The sequence below is a fragment of the Globicephala melas genome, chromosome 17 (genome assembly GCF_963455315.2).
Source record: "Globicephala melas chromosome 17, mGloMel1.2, whole genome shotgun sequence".
Classification (NCBI taxonomy): domain Eukaryota; kingdom Metazoa; phylum Chordata; class Mammalia; order Artiodactyla; family Delphinidae; genus Globicephala; species Globicephala melas.
Window position 1 is genome coordinate 33,628,660 of NC_083330.1, and position 17,674 is coordinate 33,646,333.

At 37.2% G+C, this 17,674-nt stretch overlaps 1 long non-coding RNA gene across 1 annotated transcript in view; it reads right to left on the bottom strand.

The window, feature by feature from the left end:
* LOC132593730 (uncharacterized) overlaps positions 1-16,438 on the bottom strand; it is a 103,845-nt gene extending 87,407 nt beyond the window's left edge. The window contains exon 1 of the long non-coding RNA XR_009559501.1: positions 16,035-16,438. This is a non-coding gene — a long non-coding RNA (uncharacterized lncRNA). The remainder of the gene's footprint in view (positions 1-16,034) is intronic.
* Positions 16,439-17,674: the final 1,236 nt, after the last annotated feature.

Genomic DNA, 17,674 nt, shown 5'->3' on the forward strand with positions numbered 1-17,674 from the left:
CTGGGTTGTTGGATTTTTTGATATTGAGCTGCATAAGCTGCTTGTAAATTTTGGAGATTAATCCTTTGTCAGTTGCTTCATTTGCAAATATTTTCTCCCATTCTGAGGGTTGTCTTTTCGTCTTGTTTATGGTTTCCTTTGCTGTGCAAAAGCTCTTAAGTTTCATTAGGTCCCATTTGTTTATTTTTGTTTTTATTTCCATTTCTCTAGGAGGTGGGTCAGAAAGGATCTTGCTGTGATTTATGTCATAGAGTGTTCTGCCTATGTTTTCCTCTATGAGTTTGATGGTGTCTGCCCTTACATTTAGGTCTTTAATCCTACCCTTTTCTTTTTGTCCCATAGGCATTTGATTTTGCTCTTTGTGTGTATGTTTGCATTCGTCTTGTGTATAAGTGTGCCAGCTATGGGAAACTCAAATTCGTTTCCTGAATGCAGTTCCTTGAGGTACATTCTCCAGAATTGGACTGCTTTCAGTTACTAACCAATGAAATGTAAAAAGATTATTTTCCTTTGTAATACGGCCTGGCCATAATACTCCCTAAATTAAATTTTAAGATGAAGCTATGAGATCTCTGTCTGTCTGGATACATGTATGTCTCAGTATGTGTCTTTGTCTTTGGAAAATACTATTGAGGTTAATCTGTAAATGAGCTCTATTTAATTGGCTTAAAGAAAAGTAAGTGCTTACAAACCAAACATTTCTAATTACAGAGAAACTAAACTAAATAAATTTCAGCTTCATGTGATCTGGAGAATATTCAGTATTAAATTAATGCCTGGTATTGAAATTAGTTTAAGTTTGTTGTTTAAGTTTGTTAATTAATACAGACATATCTTTAGAATCATCAACATTAAGTATAGTACTTTTATTGTACTTGGGTTTACTGAAAGTCAGTAAGTTCATACTATATCTGTTGAAAATTTGTCAGCAAGAAAATTAACCTGGTATGGGATAAAAGCTTTTTTTTTGTTTTTTTTTTGCGGTACGTGGGCCTCTCACCGCTGCGGCCTCTCCCGTTGCAGAGCACACACTCCGGACGCGCAGACTCAGCAGCCATGGCCCACGGGCCCAGCCGCTCCGCGGCACGCGGGATCTTCCCGGACCGGGGCACTAACCCGTGTCCCCTGCATCGGCAGGTGGACTCTCAACCACTGCGCCACCAGAGAAGCCCGGATAAAAGCTTTTGAGTAAACACTGGGAATAATTATGTTTTAGAAATGTCTACTTAAAAATAGTTTTTCCAGATTTTTGGTAACTTAAAACTTTAAAGTTTTGCTAAATTAAATGATGAGAATTCATTGAAGGTCTAGGTCATTTTAATTAGGATAGGATAAAATACTGGAACATTAATTGTTGAATAAATCTAAGTTTACCTACTTTTGTCTTCTTACGAGAGGGAAACTATAGATGTTTGGGTTTATTAAACATGCAACTTATACCACATAAAAGAGAAATTATGCTATGAGAAAAATGTATTTAGAGGTTATGGAATATGTTCTTAAGTTTGCTAATCAGAAAATGCTGATATAACAAACAGTTCAATTACTTGTTTCTTGGTTTTGTTAAGGCTTTACAGGTTAAAAATTATAATATGTAATTAAAGCTACTAAAATAATAAGGGAAACATTTCAGTGTGTAAAGAAAGTAGAATCTATGTTGTTGGTGATAGAAGATATGAAGAATGGAAATATACTTGTTGGGGAAAAAAAGGAATTTTGTATGTGGTCAGGATTGATTAAGATTACATTGAAGTTAATTAAATACATGAATTTTGTTATTAACAGTAAGCTATTGCAAGACTAGAATTTGGTTTTCTCCCTCTATTAAGAAAACAAGGTTTTCTTGGAATGCTGCTTTTGATAACAGATCATGTGAATTTCTTTGCCTTTAAGTGATTTGTACTTGATTTTAAAATCTTTTCTTACTTTGGTTGAGTGAATAAGTATTATTTCACAATGACATGATTCTATTTGACCAAATTTTTTGAAGTTTTTGACAAACTCCTGAATTTCAAATTCTAATTAAAGTTCTTCTGAGCTCCAGCTAACTTTGGGATGCTTCACAGGGCCCGTGAGGCATCTCAGAAAAAGTATTAAACTAACTAGGATTATTTGGTAGATTAAATTATAGGGGAAACATTGTCAAATAAAAGGTAACATTAAGCCCTCTTTAAGTTATGTCTATATAAATATATCTTATAGATGTTCCAGAAATTATATGGAATTCCAGAAATTCTTATATGTTCTGACATAAAATGTTATCTGTCATCAAAATTGAGGCTCACACTAAAGGGATTGAACCTACTTTCATTCAAAGGCAGCAAAAACAGAATCTGTAAGATTATGGCACATGTAAAGTCTATTCTGCTTCTACAAAAAAAATTAACCCCTCATTGTCAGACTTTTGCCATCCTGATGTCCTTGTAGCATGGCAACAGTCTGCTCCTAAATCAGAGATATTAAGATGGATAAACAAATAGCTGTAAATTAAACAATCAGGGCTATGGGAAATCTACAATGGCTCTCTGGCAAACTCCATTTTTTTATTTGATGGGTTAAAGGCTTCCCGTGCTGCAAGACTGATGCATTTACAATGAAAAAAGAAATGGTCAAAAAAGTGTTTTCTCCTTGGCGTATACTTTTCTACAATCTCCAGTGACCAAGGCACCCACTTCAATGGATAAATCATAAAAGCCTTAACAAAAACCCTCACAAACTTCTTGAAATTATCAGTCACTATCATCCTCAATCATCAGGCAAGGTCGACAAAACTAATGGAAAAACTGGACTCGAATGAAACAAGAATTAACAACACAGGATTGAATGAATTGATAAATGTGATTCTAATTCTTACGACTTTTTGTCTGAAATATTACTGGCTTTTAATCTTTGTTTTTCAGAGATAAGGGAACCTTTCACTTAAGCTCATTATGACTTACAGCAATTTGGTAAATTATACCTTTGTAAACAGAATTGAAGCATTTATCTTTTCTCTCTGCCTGATCCCTTCAGAATTTGGAAGCTCTTAGGTTCCTAACAGCCTTTCCAGGTAAGTAAATAAGGCCACTTCCTGGCAGACGCAGGAACCTCAAGATATTTTGGAACTCAAGAAGAGAGGAATCCACCTAAATCTGCAGATATTGCAGGTAGAATCTAATGGCATGGCTTTCCCGGCCTTGAGAGGGGCTTTTTAAAAGTTCAATCTGAGATCCCTTATGAAAAGTTCCAGCAAAGCGAAATTCTAAAGAGCCCATATGATCAATTACACTTATGTAAATAATCAGGCCAAGTATATTGAAACCAGACTAATTTTGCAAACAAATCAGCTTAATTTGACTCTATTTGTTAAAAACGAGGATCATTTAGAGAGAGAAATTATGTTTCAATAATATGCCTTTGTGGATTTGATTGTCTTCATATGTGGTATTAGAATTGATCCACCTTCCCAAGGATGGGCACATAAATATCTTAACAGCTGGCAAATAGGAGGTTTATGGTTATTGGGACATTATGCTATCTCATTAGCTATATAGAGGGAAACAGATGAACCTCCTGTTCTCCCCATTACAGAGTTAAAAGATCTATGTTATCAGGATACCAAGACACCTGGTGGCAAAGTCTTTTGGGAATCTTAATTCCTAGTGCAGGTGTATATGTAAGCAGGAATATGCTCAGAAATCTATCAGTCACCATTGGTTAAATAACCAAAGAGACTGAAGAAAGCATGGCAGTACAACAGACATCCCTAAATTCCTTAGCCCAAGTAGTATTAGATAACAGAATTGCCTTAAATTTTCTGCTGGCTGAACAAGGAGGTGTTTGTGCTATTGCTCATACTACTTGCTGTAGTTATATCAATACCTCTGGAGAAGTTGAGACACGCCTAGAAAGAATGTCTCAAAAGCAAAATGGTTACAAGATGAAAGAAAAACTGACCCTTTCAATGACTTGTTTAGTTGGCTCCCTTCAGGAACAGGCAATTTTTTTTCTCTGCTTTACAAATAATTATCATTTTCATAATACGTATTGTTATTATTTTCCCAGCTATCAAGCTACTCATGATGTGTATCACCGCTTGCTTCAAGTCTACTGCTAATAAAAGCTCACGTACAATGTTTGTGTGACAATTCAATATGGTTGATAAAATGTATAGCCAATGAAATTCTTCCCTGTCAATATATCTTTGTACTTATCCATTATACTCAGTTAATTCCTGGGACTTCCCTGGTGGTGCAGTGGTTGAAAGTCTGCCTGCCAATGCTGGGGACATGGGTTCGATCCCTGGGCCATGAAGATCCCACATGCCGTGGAGCAACTAAACCCGTGCGCCACAACTACTGAAGCCCACGTGCTCTAGGGCCCGTGTGTTGCAACTACTGAGCCCGCATGCTGCAACTACTAAAGCCCGCAAGCCTAGGGCCTGTGCTCCACAACAAGAGAAGCCCCCGCTCCCCACAACTAGAGAAAGCCCGCACGCAGCAATGAAGACCCAATGCAGCCAATAAAAAATTTTTTTTAATTAAAAAAAAATTAATTCCCCCCACGACTCACTAGGTAACTCTATTCCTCAAAAAAAGGAAAGAGGTAGACTTAGCACCAAGGGACAGGATGGAGCCGGAGCAGCAAAAATTCCACCCCTGCCTCGAGGAACAAATTTTGATCATCCGTGCTTCCTATTGAAAGATTTATGGTCAAAAGGGGGGAATTGAAAAAAGAAATTTTCACATATGGAGATATAGGGAAGTCATTCTGGCTTATACATGAGTTAACTTGAAATTTATGCTAACTAATATAGCCAGTTTGTGGCCTATCAATTGTACATCTGCTTTAATTATTAGACAAAAGAATACACTGACCAAAAGTAAAGAATGTCCATGTTAAGAAGAAAGATTAAATGTGTCTCTCTCTGGGACACCAATACTGCTACTGCTTTGATGATAAGACTCCCTTCCCAGGCACCAAGGCCATACTGACTTGCCACATATGTGCTGGTCTGTTTTTTGTTTTTTGAAATCTTGAAGAAATGTAACCCTGACTTGTTTAATGTTCTTTGTTCTGACAAGATATAAAACTGCTGGAAACCACACTTCTCTGGGAGCAGTTTCTCAGAGTAATCAGAAAACTCGTTTCTATTCTTATTATTGTTTATTGATATTTTTGTTGACAAAGTGAAGAGACCTTCAGACAACTCTGTCCTCACAGCCATATATCTGCAAATATACAGGAAACCCCAGGCAGGAACTACCCAGCTGAGCCCATCAACCCCAGAACAGTGAGAAATAATAATAAGTGGTTGGGGCTTCCCCGGTGGTGCAGTGGTTGAGAATCTGCCTGCCAATGCAAGGGACATGGGTTTGATCCCTGGTCTGGGAAGATCCCACATGCAGCAGAGCAACTAGGCCCGTGCACCACAACTATTGAGCCTGCGTGCCACAAGTAATGAAGCCTGCATGCCTAGAGCCTGTGCTCCACAACAAGAGAAGCCACCACAATGAGAAGCCCATGCACCGCAACAAAAAGTAGCCCCCGCTGGACGCAACTAAAGAAAGCCCACGTGCAGCAAAGAAGACCCAACGCAGCCAACATAAATAAATAAATTTATTTATTTAAAAAATATAATAAATGGTTGTTTTAAGTCACTAAGTTTGGAGTGGTTTGATACATAACAATAGATAGCTAGAATACACCTCTTGGGAGTGTAATTTGACAATATTCATCAAACTTTTAATCAATACATGCTATCACCTAGAAACTTTATGTATTTATCCTACAGATATTTTGGAGCACATATATGCATTGTACCTTTGTTTACTATAGCAAAAGACTAGAAACAATCTAAATATCTCTACAGAAAACAGGTTAAATACATTCTGGCACACTGAAACAATAGAATACACAGCTATTAAAAGGAAAGAGGAACCACATTACATACTAATATGGAATCCTACAGAATAATTACCAAGTGATTCATTAACTTCACAGCAAGGTGAAGGACAATGTGTTTAATAGGCTATCATTTGTATGATAAAAAAGAACATGCATATATATATATATATATATATATGTTTGTAAATGCATGAAATATCTCTAAAAGGATACTGAAGAAAATGGGTAACAACAATTGCATCTGGGAAGGGGACTTGGACACCTTAAGGACAAGAAGTGAGAGAAAGATTTGATTTTCACTGTAAACTTTTTCAATTCTGTACAATGAGTGTGTATATATTACCTATTCAAATAACTTGTTAATAATATCTTTATGATCAAGTCACACTAGTACAATATTCTCAATTTAAAGATTAGAAAACTAAGCTCAGAAAGTGATCTGTTCACATCTGAAAGGTAGCCAGTGACAGAACCATGTCTAGAAATTATGCCTGCCATGGAACTCTTTCCTTGGACAGAATCCTTTGAGCTTATACCTTTTTAGTAAGCCCGTTCTCTTTTAGCATCTCCAAGAAGTACATTTTTTTCCTCAGTTTCAGCCTGTTTCTACTTCCAGACTAAGTTCCTCAGGACTAAATATGTGTGTGGTGTATTTCTTTCCTATCTGCTGAACAAATTACAACAAATTTAGTGTCTTGAAACAACACAAATTTCTTATCTTACAGTTCTGAAGGTTAGAAGTTCAAAACGAGTCTTCAAGGTATTGGCAGGGCTGCGTTCCTTCTGGAGGCTCCAGGGGAGAATCCATCTCCTTGCATTTTCCAGCTTCTAGAGATGGTCTATATTCCCTGTCTCATGGCCCTCTTCCTCCAACTTCAAAGTGCATTTCCCCAAGTTCTGCTTCCATTGTGCCATCTCCTTCTTCTGCTTTTGATCCTCTTGCCTCCCTCTTTTAAGAACCTTTATGATTATAGACATAGCTAACAAACTTATGGCTACCAAAGGGGAAAGGGGGTTGGGGGAGAGATAAATTAGGAGTTTGGGATTAACATATACACACTACTGTATATAAAATAGATAACTACTACTACTGTATAGCATAGGGAACTATACTCAATATTTTGTAATAACCTATAGGGAAAAGAATTTGAAAAGGAATATATATGTATATGTATACATACATATATCCATATATATGAATCACTGTGCTGTATACCTGAAACTAACACAATACAGTACTATACTTCAATTTAAAAACATATTATACAGCAGAAACAAACACACCATTGTAAAGCAATTATACTCCAATAAAGATGTTAAAAAAGTAAAACATAAAAAAATCAAAACATATATTATATATATATAAAATGGGAATGAGATGTTATGATTTTGAGGTTGATCTCCCAGATAAGTGCCTCATCTATTGCTTTTATATATTTTCAATAAAAGACAAGTATTAACAACAAAAAAAAGAAGCCTTGTGATTACATTGGACCTACCTGGATATCTCAGCATCATTTTTCCATCTCAAGATCCTTAACTATCACATCTGCAAAGTCCCTTCTATGATGTAAAGTAACAGTCACAGGTTCTAAGGATTAGGACATGAACATCTTTGGGAGGCCATTGTTCAGCCTATCACATTAGCTCTAAATCTGAGGCATGTATCCTAAACTGTCTCAGTTTCTTCATCTATAAAACAGGAATAACAGCACTACCTATTTTGTATGGTTATTGTGCAGATTATAACAATTACATATTTAAAGAGCATAGAAGACTGCCTGACACATTGTAATCTCTGGATATATGTTATATATAACATCTTTTTATATATATAACATGTGTATGTTATTGTTTTAGTGAGCTCTAGTTGTCTGGTATATTAGAGACTTTCATCAAGAGTCTAATGATCTCTTCTCTCTTCCTTTAGACCTAACATATGCTGAGGATACAGAAGAGAGACTTTTTTTTTGGTACGCGGGCCTCTCACTGTTGTGGCCTCTCCTGTTGCGGAGCACAGGCTCCGAACGCTCAGGCTCAGCAGCCATGGCTCACGGGCCCAGCCGCTCCGCGGCATGTGGGATCTTCCCGGACCAGGGCACGAACCCGTGTCCCCTGCATCGGCAGGTGGACTTTCAACCACTGTGCCACCAGGGAAGCCCAGAAGAGAGGCTTTTGCTTTATTTTAGCAAAACTCTAACAAACTCAGTGTAAGGGGAAAAAAGATAGCACATTCAGCAGATGAATAAAATTAATTTAGGATACTAGTTGACATTTTATATAGTCTTCTTCATTTGTGCTTCTGCAAGTACATAACATAGTGAATCTTTGCAATCGATCTAAAGTATTTACTAAGAATTTGGGGGGAATTTACTACATGCAAGGCCTAGTGCAATGGGGATAAAAAAGGTGGAAATAGCAGGTAATCCTGGATTTTTACAGCTGAGATTAGTGAGTCTTTTTTTAAAAACATTTTTTTAAAATAAATTTTATTTATTTGTTTTGGCTGTGTTAGATCCTCTTTGCTGCCCACGGGCTTTCTATAGTTGCGGGAGCAGGGGCTTCTCACTGCAGTGGCTTCTCTTGCTGTGGAGCACGGGCTCTAGGCACACCGGCTCAGTAGTTGTGGCTCACGGGATTAGTTGCTCCGCGGTATGTGGGATCTTCCCGGATCAGGGCTTGAACCCATGTCCCCTGCATTGGCAGATGGATTCTTAACCACTGCGCCACCAGGGAAGCCCAATAAGTGAGTCTTAAGGAGACCAACTTGCAAAGTGCTACATAGCCAGAATTGGAGCGGAGACTGTGGCTCAGGAGATGAACTATAAACAGGAAAAAAATGGAAAAGTAATACACTGTGCTACACAATATTATATGTGCTAAATGAATAGTTAGGGACTTTGAATTGGGGAGAACTCTTGTCAGACGGGTTGATCAGAAAAGGCATAGTTAAAGGAATGTGTACATTTTGGATAGAAACAGAGTAAACGGGGCGGGGGGGGAAGGTAATTTTGAGTGTGAGCAAAGACATAGAATAAAATATCCCTGACCTGTGCTGCAGAAAGTTTGCACTTACTATTTATTTGTAATGGAGAGCAAACAGCTTCTCATGTAAGCATGCACAACAGGATGGGTGTTGTCGGGGAGAACTCTTGGGGGCAGGCATTTGCCCCGCCCCCTTCCACAGAGCAGGGTGATGTGCACATGATGTTCCATTAGCCAAGCCACTCCTGACAGGCGGGGAAGAAGCCAAGCAGCTGTGGCTACAATAGACCATTTGAGAAGAGGGCAGAGACAGAATCGTCTTTCTCAAAAAGCTTGAGACATCATGTGAGTCTGCTTCCTGATATTACAAATATAGATATCTGCAACACAGAGCTCAGCATGAAAGCCAAGGCTCTGGAAGTTTAATGACTAATCTTTGGGAGATATCTGTGGAAATTACTACAATTATTGGACATTTCAAATGTTCCAAGCCCCGTGCTATCACCCACTTTACATAAATATTAAGTCCTTTTAATAACCCTCTGAGGTAGACATTATTATGCCCATTTTACAAAATGAGAAGCCAGAAGAAAAAAGCCAAGAATTTAGTGCCCATTGTCTACATAGCTGCCCTGAGCCCCACACATTTTCCAACCATAATAACCTCTCACCAATCAGTGGAAGATACCAGCAAAAAGAAGCAAATTCTTTTCCGGTTTCTGGTTTTGTTTCTTGAAAAATACTGCAAGGTATTTCTGTGAACTGACTAAAAGTCCCAGAAAAAGCAGAAATGTACTAATAATAATTTGTTAAGTAATCTCTATATTGAGCGATATCAAAACTGAAACTAGATCCCTTTACAGCTATATGTGAGAAGTTAGCAAAGAGTGGGGAGAAGGGAAGACGGCTTTTCTTTTCCATCTCCTTCCTTCAATTAGATAAGGCTTAAAGCAGGCAATGCTTTGAGGGACATAGTCTCAGGAAGTCATAAAGCCCAATAAATTGGAAAGGTTTGGGGTAGACTGCAGAGGAAATGTCAGAAAGGATTGTCCTATTTCCAGGAAGAAACAGCTGTGCACAAGTGGGTACCCTTGTCCCCATTAGTTCTGTCACATCTAAGAGGGCCCAGAATATCTGGGCCATCAGCTTATTGACCACTGCCTTCTGATGCTTAAAGAAATGAAAGCGTTGTCTATGAATAAATGTGTTTAACTGAATTTAAAGTTTCAATCAAATTCTTTTCTCTCCCCACCCCAAAACAGAAATTCCCCAACTTTATGGCTTCGTGGCACGCATAGTGTCTCAGTAATTTTTCACAGTGCCCTAGGCCAAAGGAAACACCTAATGGTTAGGTTCATTAAGTAGTTAGGGCCAAACAATTTGATAAATATTTATGTGATATCAATGTAGTAGCCATTTGAAAAATGATACACATAAACTAAAAGAAAAAATATTATCACTTTGCTCCGAAAGGACCACAATTACTTACTAATGGTACATGTGTGCTGGTTGAGCACCGTACAACGTCTCAAACCTTGGAACCAGATTGGATATCACCTCCCTTTTTCCCTAGTTACATATTGATTCTCTTGGGATCATTGCTTTTTATCACAGCAATGGCTGAAAACCATAAAGTTATTATGTAACAGGAAGGAATGTAGCATGTTCTAATGTTGAAACTGTGAACTGTCTCAAACTAGAAATTTGCACAGATGTCACTGTGATCCCTTGAAAAACCAAAATATTCCACTGAACCCTTGTGAGTTTGAGGGTATTGAAGAACATAGTCTGAGAACTGTAATGGCCCTAAGCTATGGAATTTGAACTCTCAGAAAAGTAAGTCAGGTGGAACTCCTCCATTTTCTAAATATTTGTTCAGTTGCCCTGGAGAGACCTGTTCTGGAGGGAGACTAGAAAAGGAAGTAGTACCCAAGTGCTAAGATCCACCAGTGCTAGTCTCTTGGACTGCTCCTTAGGGAATTCACTGTTTCCCAGAATCTTCCCTGCCAATCTCTCAGAAGAAAAATGCTGCCCCTTACCACTGTCTATCATTAACATGGCTAGTTTTGAAATGTACTTTGTGGCTCCCACTAGGAAAAGCAATAAGATTTTTCATTCATACAGATCCTTTCGTGTAAGACACACCTTGATGTTATGGAAAGAGAACTAGATTTATAGATAATTGGATTGGGGCCCTGTTTCTACTACATACTAAATAACCTTGGGCAGGTTACTTACTGTTTCCAAACTTTAGTTCTGAAGATAATCCCTGCCATGTGCAATGCAATATTTTAATAATAACTGTATAACACATTTGAATAAAACATTGTTTCTCAAACTCAATGTGCATAAGAATCCCCTGAGGGCCATTATGAAAATACAGATTCCCTGGGCTCCACTCTCATTGTAATATAGCAGGTCTAGAGTGGCACCCAGGAATTTGTCCTTTTAACAAGCATACCACCCAAGATGATATAAATTCAGGTATGACAAGTTGAGAAATATTAAAAGATGTTTGTTTAAACACTTGCAGATATATAACAATTTCATCCCCTCGATAACTTTTAAAGTAAGTAGGACTGGTATTGTCTTCATTTTATAGATGAAGAAACTGAGACTTTAAAAGATGACAGTGGCACCCCAGATCTTCTCTATAGGTAGGCCTGTAATGATCAGAGGGATTGAATTTATCTTATGCATAAAATATGTATATGTCATGCAGTTCACTAAACTGTATATTCCTTGAGGACAGCAAGTCTTAATCATTTTTATATCTCTGGTACTTGACAAAGAACCTCAATGAATGTTTAATTTTAAAAAAACCTAATTTTTGAATTTATTGTATATATAGAAATATCTAATATTTCAAACAAAGCATACTTTGAAACATTTTCAGTTTTTCTCAAATCAACAAAAGTCCTGAAAAAAAAAAAAACCTCAGGCTACAGTTTTCACAAAATATAAATCTTTCTTTGTTTCCTAATAGCTGAGCTAAAAGTAACTTTCTCACAGTTGGGGAAGGATGATGAGGTCACCCAGTTCCACCCTGCAATGGAATGCCCACTTGTTGCTTGTTCAGGGAACTGATGATGCCAACAATCCTTTGTCTTTGGTATAATCAGACTCTGAAGTTCGTTCAGGCCTCTCGGTTCAGGCTGCCAACACTGGCAGCGTCGTTTCCAGATAACTGACCTCAGTTCTGCTGACTCAGTAAGTCAACTCCCAGAGTCAGACAGGACCCCTATTCAGATGGGACAAGTTTCTTAACCCTTTTTTTGGGGGGGGTGGGGGGGAGTTATGAAACCCTTTGAAATAGAAGGGGATTCATGTGAACCCTGAAGCCAATGTCAGTGGACAGCTAAAATAAGATTTTTAAACTATTTTGCAAAACCAAGTATTTTATTTTCCCTCTTATAAAATATTTTCTACTGAGAATGATTTAACTTGGGTAAGGTATGGCTTTAGGGTTTATTTAATAAACTGAGAGACAACAGCGTGATTTTTGACACTCATTATGACTCAAAACATAGTTTATTCAACAGCAGCTTGTTCATGGCTATTCTTTTCATTCTATTATTGACAATGGAACATTTGGGGAAAGCTTGTATTCCCATAAAAGTTAAACACGAGTTAAAATGGAAAGAAATTTGGTGTGGAAGTTTGTATAATGACAGTATTTATTGGAAAGAAAATTGCATAATATAATTTTATTTCCATGAAACAAGCTATCACAAATCTCACACTTGAGACTCAATATAAAATGTTAATTATCAAGGGTTATAATCTCATACATTTAAAGGCAACACTATATGTTGAATTATGGAATAAGCAGAGCCTCTCTCCATCTGGTTCTAGAGTCAAGGCAATGTCTTGACCATCATATTTGGAAGTGTCTTTGACATCACAATATCTCAAAATACAATAGCACACACAGAGTGTCCTCAAGCACTTTCTTGGTAAAACCAGTTTGGAAACTTTTATCTTACACACAAGGCATGTTTCTCTTTTGTAATACAGCACCCTGTGAAGATTCAGAAGGCCAGGATGGATTATACCTTGTGTGGTATTTCTAGATCAGAGGTGAAATAACAAAGGAATATCAATGTATTATAAAGCTTATAAAGATAAGATATTTAATCAAGCTGTCGTTGAGGCAAATTATAGTGATTCACCCCAAAGCATGCTATTTCCTCTGGTAAATATTATCATTTCATCAATTTCACAACCAGGAAATCCAAGCTTTGGAAAATGTAAATAACTTTCCCCATATCACCTAAACAGGGATGACGAAACAAACTGCCGTATGACTCCATATTCTAATACCACACTGACTCCAATAACTTTCCTTAACTGAATGTATGTTAAAAATACTATTGTTTAGCTAATTCAGATACTATAGGAAGCAACGTCAATGTGAATAATACAGAGTGTGAACGGAAGAAAATTTTACTTAAACTTTGGAATATGCCTATGTTTGGATATGGGTGTTGCTAATGTTCTGGAAACTGTCCCCAAAGCCAGGATAGGTAATTAGCTATCTTGATTTTGGAGCAAACCTCATACTTCTTTCTTTCCCTTTCAATGACTTTTGGATTTGAAATTTCCAAACCACAAAAGGAGATTAATGTACTTATGGAGATAAAAGAACAGATTTGAAATCATGATTATCTGAAATACCTGGTTGCTGTTTTTATAAAAGATAGTTTAGGGGTATAAACAGGAATGGTGATAATATTAACAGAGGAGCTATTAGAACTGAGCAGATGACAATGTCATGAGAAAGTTAAAGGCAAGATTTATTTGGGATAAGTCTGTATAGTTCATGCATTCATAGCTGATACTTTTAGTGACAACATCCCTTGCTATTTCCATATCACCAAGGAGACAGAAAAACACTTGGAACTAAAAAGGCAGCTCAACTAATTAATTTGTAATGGTGCTTTCAAACTGAATGTTATATTCTGAGTTTCTGAAAGAATTACACTTTGTGGTCAGCTAAAGATTTTGGAAAGGACTACGCATATTAAACATTCTGACAAATATTTTCCAATTTACATGGTTTAAAAATCACTAAAATGCCTGCAACATCTGATAACAAGGAAAATCTAAGAGTAAAAACTATTTTATTCAATATACGGTTATGATTTTCATTGAATAAAATAAAATATCAAATAATATGAAATCAATAACACAAGTAGTATATACTTTTAAAAAATTTATAAGTAATTTTAAAAAAGAAAATGTAAGATTCAATATACTGAAAGGTAAACAACGAAAACAAAACCCAGGACTTCCCTGGTGGTGCAGTGGTTAAGAATCTGCCTGCCAATTCAGGGGACATGGGTTCGAGCCCCAGTACGGGAAGATCCCACATACGACAGAGCAACTAAGCCCATGCGCCAAAACCACTGAACCTGCGCTCTAGAGCCCACAAGCCACAACTACTGAGCCCACGTGCCACAACTACTGACACCCACGTGCCTAGAGCACATGCTCGACAACAAAGAGAAGCCTCCATGATGTGAATCCTGTGCACTGCAATGAAGAGTAGCCCCTGCTCGCAGCAACTAGAGAAAGCCCACGCAAAGCAACGAAGACCCAACACAGCCCAAAATAAAATGAATTAATTAAAAAAAAAATAGACTGAGCACAGCAGGCATAATAGAGCCAGGCCATGCCTGCCCAAATTGGGGAAACTAAACAAAACAAAACCCAAGCCACCTTAACACAAACAATGGTAACTTAAAAAAAACTTTTACCTTGTGTAAAATAGGTACAAAATATTTGTTGTTTATAATTTACTTCTTATTGCTGTAGTAGCAATTTAAAAATATAATATTATTAAGGTAATATTTAAATATTAAATGTTTTAACATGAAACTATTCTGCCTTTTAAAAGATATTTATAGTAAAGGAGCACTTCATTCCCCTCACAACTAATATATCATAATTTTTCTAAAACTGTGTCTCTTTACTTTTCAGAACAGTAACAGTTGAATTCAAATCAAGATGAAGCAGGATCTGAAGGTTCTGGAGAACATAATAATAAAAATACACAACAAAATAATTTCACTTATTATGCAACTGCAGAACCAGGCCAAGTAAATATGCCGCATCAACCAGAAATTTCATGCAGTAGATATTACCTCTAGTTAACAGAGGAGGAAACTGAGCCTCAGGCCATGTATTTAGTGTGAAATCACTGGTGGTCAGTAGAAGAACTTTGAGGTCCATGATTTTAACCATTATATTTTCAGTTTGAAATAAAATATTAAATCTTCTCTATACCAAAGCAAAATTCAAATCTCTGAGTTTACAGATTCAATACCTAAAGAAAATATTTGCAGCCTGTAAGACAAATGATTTATTTCCCTTCTAAACAAATGACTCCTATAGGCAATGGAAATAATAGTCATAGATATAATCACTGCAGGGGAGGAAAAAATTTCTCCACTATCCTCTTAGAGTTTCCATCTGGGTCTAAGAATTAAACTGACATAAGACAGATTAACCCAAGAAAATCATACAAATTCTGTTACATTTTTACACATACATGGGAGCCTTCACAAGAGAATGAAGAAGTGACCAGAAGAGGAAGCACTTATACCTTTTAGACAAAGAAACAATAAATTTGTGAAGAATTGACAAGATAAAGGAGTTTGGCTGGGGTAGTAAATGGTGAAGAAGTAAGTAGGAAGATAAGGTGGGTTAGTTTAACAAAACTTGTTTGAACAGATTTCTTGACCCCAAATTCCTTGTCTCTGGTGAAAACGATGCCTTCCTTCCTCCTAGTACAGAGAGGTTACTTTTCACATGGGAGTTTTATCTCCTGCTTTCAGGAAGAAAAAGGAGGGTCAGAACGTCCTTTTTGCATCTGCTGTGTCTTAAACATCTTTAATTTAAAATAATCAATATGCAAAACTGACGTATTTGGGGGTAAAATGTTCTGGTTTCCTTTAGCAGGCAAGTCTAGGAACATAAATACAAATGGCCAATAAACACAAAATACTTAACCTCATTAATAAGTGGGGAAATGCAAATAAAAGTATAATACAACTTTATCAAACAGGCAAAAATTCAAAACATCACAATGGATAAAACGAGGCTTCTGTGTACTATTTTTTAGGAGTATAAGATAGTACCTGTAAAAGAAATACACATACCCTTCGATTCAGCAGGTCCATGTCTTAGTATCTCTCCAACAGAAATATTTTCATAAATAGGCAAGGATGCATGTTCAAGAATATTCTTTTTGTGTGTGTGTGTGGTACACGGGCCTCTCACTGTTGTGGCCTCTCCCGTTGCGGAGCACAGGCTCCGGACGCGCAGGTTCAGCGGCCATGGCTCACTGAACCAGCCGCTCCGCGGCATGTGTGATCTTCCCGGACTGAGGCACAAATCCGTGTCCCCTGCATCGGCAGGCGGACTCTCAACCACTGTGCCACCAGGGAAGCCCAAGAATATTCTTAATAACATTTTTAAACTATAAAGAATTAGAACGAATTTAAAGTAAATCAGTTGGGGACTAGTTAAACAAATTGTGCTACATTTTTTAACAGAATAAAATTCAGACTTTTAAAATAATGAAGTAGATGTATAAGCAGTAGAAGGATATCCATGATATGACACTGAATTTAAAAAGCAGATTGCAGTGTAGTATGTTAGTCATGACACAATTTGGCTAAAAAAAGAGATATGTATATCTGAATATTCATAAGTACAGATGTACTAGGATAAAAACTGAATTGTTAAAAATGGTTACATCTCGGGACTTCCCTGGTGGCGTGGTAGTTAAGAATCTGCCTGCCAATGAGGGGGACACAGGTTCGATTCCTGGTCTAGGAAGATCCCACAGGCCATGGAGCAACTAAGCCTGTGCACCACAACTACTGAGTCTACACTCTGGAGCCCACAAACGACAACTACTGAGTCCGTGTGCTGCAACTACTGAATCCCATGCTCTCTGGGGCCTCGTGCTGCAACTACTGGGCCTGCGTGCTGCAACTACTAAAGCCCGCATGCCTAGAGCCTGTGCTCCACAACAAGGGAAGTCACTGCAATGAGAAGCCTGTGCACAGCGATGAAGAGTAGCCCATGCTAGCCGCAACTAGAGAAAGCCTGTGTGCTGCAAAGAAGACAAAAAACAGCCAAAATAAATAAATAGATTGTAAAAAAAAAGAAAGTAATTATGCAAATGCTAATTAGATTTCTATAAAAAAATTAAAATGGTTACATCTCATAAGGGAAACTTGTAAGGAAAAGTAGGTAAGGAAGAAACATAATACATTTCAAAAGATTTGTTAATTTGTAATCATTTCCAACTTTTTAGATGAAAATGTTTCAGTCAAAAGGAGATAAGCATTTTAAGAAGTAAGAGAAGCACATCCCTAAAGAAGTTTGCATAGATAGAAGCTGACTTGAGAAAATCTCAAGGAGAAGGTGAAGTTTAAGGAAATGGAGTTCTCTGGAAACCACTCAGTCCAATTGCCTCTCAATTAAAAATTCTTCTTCCAACCCTAAAAACTGAAAGATGCAATATTTTGTTTGCTTGATTTTTTATTAGAATTATTGAAGTATATTTTATGTACAGTAAAATTGAACCAGTTTTAAGTACACAAACCTTGACAAGTGGTAGAGCACCACGCTATTATGTTTTAAGGCTCATCATTGCACCATAGCAAAGGATCTGATAATCCATCCTTTCCAAGCACATTTACACTTCAATGGAAGGCTGCTCAAGATGCTTTAACCCAAGGGGATGAAACTCTTAAGTGTCAGAATCCATCAAATCACTTTAAGTCAG